This window comes from Lissotriton helveticus, chromosome 10 (assembly GCF_964261635.1).
Source record: "Lissotriton helveticus chromosome 10, aLisHel1.1, whole genome shotgun sequence".
NCBI classification, from domain to species: domain Eukaryota; kingdom Metazoa; phylum Chordata; class Amphibia; order Caudata; family Salamandridae; genus Lissotriton; species Lissotriton helveticus.
In genome coordinates this window covers 344354741-344357166 of record NC_136071.1, presented here as the reverse complement: position 1 = coordinate 344357166, position 2426 = coordinate 344354741, and the positions used below count along the sequence as shown (strand labels likewise).

At 45.7% G+C, this 2426-nt stretch overlaps 1 pseudogene; it reads right to left on the bottom strand.

Annotated features, from left to right (window-relative positions):
- Positions 1-343: 343 nt before the first annotated feature.
- Positions 344-1661, bottom strand: LOC144784014 (uncharacterized; annotated as a pseudogene).
- Between the last annotated feature and the right edge of the window lie 765 nt (positions 1662-2426).

The window sequence follows — 2426 nt, the reverse complement described above, 5'->3', positions numbered from 1 at the left end:
AAATCCCAATCTGGTCCCACTGGCGGAACCCCTTCAACGCGGCCACCTGGCGTAGATATCTACCTTGCCATAGGGGCATTGCCTGCGTCAGGTGACATGCTATTTGACCTATTTCTCGTAGATGCCTAAGTCCCTACTGGGGGCTAAAACGGCTTCTAACTTGAAACCTTTGCATGGAAGTAATAGGGCTCAGCTCTGTGTGTGTTTGTATATAATGTATCCTAGTTTTCCCTATGTCATTCCCTCCTATAGTTGAGTCTTCAACTACATCTTCTCCTAACGTCCCATCCTCAAAGGGAATCTCCTCATTTATAACACTCTGTTCTAAGACATCCGTGGTGCTTTAACTAACCAAAAATGTTCCTCTTACGCTAGCTGTTATCCTTTTGCAACATGGTAGTATCACCTGAGATATAAGGCACGTCAAAAGCAACACAACAATTAGTGGCAACAAGGCCTTGATCACCCCAACATCCAGGACGGCACCCAATCAAACTAGCTCTCAAACCACTCATCCGGAGCACTGCCCTCTTCTACCATCTTTTTGTGGAGATCATGCAATATTCTAATGGCATCAGTCAATGTCCAGTTGTCTGCATCATTGGCTTGCATATATGTGCAGCAGGCAGATCCAATCTTCTTGCATACACCCAACTCCATGGCCGTCATTAAATCTAAAATGTATCTGTGCTGCATCACCATTAATCTAAGGGCACGTAGTTCTTCCTTTATGGCATTGAAGCCATCATCTGTTGAATTTATCGCCTTCATGAGCTCCCATCTCATGATCTGGAGCCAGAGGGCAGTTGCTTTTGCCTGAATCCACGGTATGATGCTGCCAAAGAATAGATGGGTATAGTTGAAAAAGTCTGTATTCTTGCGTAACATCTTCCCAGGTTGTGGTGCCAAAGTACTCAGAAGCTTTTTTCTTCATATGGTGATGCAGCAGAGTCATTGGACGGCTCATGGGATGGTCATGCAATGTCTTAATGTCCACTCCTGGTACTGGTATCACCAGGGAGGGGGTGTGCAGCGTGCTAAGGGCACTAAGACCATTCCAGTTCGGGGTAGCTGTATGTGGAGCCGGGCTCCACACTGCCAAAAGTGGTCCATCAGGCTGGCATTGCCTCCCTGCATGTTGGGGTTGTCCACTCTAGCATTGCAGTTGAGGTTCCTTCCCACCTTTACTGTCCCATTTCCTCAGCTCGGTGTCTAAAAGGATAGAAAATTAGCAGCAGACATGGCATCACAGTGCACACAAGGTCCTGCCTCGATCCACCTTGAAAATGGACATACTACAACTATGAGATACCGGTAATGGTTTCATCTGTCAATCATATCAACATAATCAATGTGCAACTCTTTAAAGTGTCCTTGGGGTCGGGGTAGTCGTGCCTGCGGCGGTTGAGGGAAGCTGCAGCGGGGTCGCGCCTCTAGCGGTACGCAACGAGCCGTGAACAGAGAGTATAAAACTCTTGACCCTGCACTAGATTACTTTGCATTCTAGTGTTTCGTCGAGCACTACAGAGTTCCAGATCCTTACCCTTGCTTCCAGTCGAGTTTGCGGCGTCCTCGTCTCCCGTGACTTCTCTGCGTCCTTGTCCTCCCTTCTCCTGGGAAGTGGCTAGTCCTGCACGGCACTGCGGCATCTCTTCTTCCATTTCTGTCCCGGCTTGTCCATTCTCTGCCACCTTGTGCTTGCGAGGCGTCCCGCTGAGTCCCTGTTCACTGCAGCGTCATCTCCGTGGTGGCGTGCCATCTTGCTGTGCGTTTCTTCTTCTGGCAGCGTCATTTGCTTGGGACCTATCAAGTGAGGAAAAGACAAAAAGAGAAAGAAAGAGTCAATGCGGTAATTTACTTATAAACATTACTGTTGGCTGTGACATAAAGCCATAGAGAGTAACACTAATTTCTGTAGGCTCCTCCGTCTTTGGGAATCTACCTTTTCCTTGAGTTTCTGTAAGAAAGAAAAGTGTTTATTATAAGTATCCTGAAGAAAGGACACACATTGCTAACCCAAGGTGTAATTAGCAGTTATTTTCCGTTATGGATGGACGTTTCTAGAATAGGTGAGTGATTTGTGCTCTTACTTTCTTTACTGCTATCAGCGTTGTTTTCTGAGGGCATTTAAATTACTAATATCTTTTATTTATGCAGATATTCACTATTACAGCGAATTGCTGATAAACTCCAACATACAGTCATTGAGCTAGTGTTTAAACAATGGAAGAGGAGAAAGCTCAGGTACTAAAAGTACAATCATTTGTCTACTGTATTATTCCTTAGAATATACCAGAATTCACGTTCTTCTTTGTTGCCTCATTAGGTATTCTCCTGATTGTCTAAGCGGACATTCATCCAAGATTCATCAAGGGACAGTGTCTTTCTTTTCCCTTCCCCTCTTCCTCCGATTTACCATTGGGCTT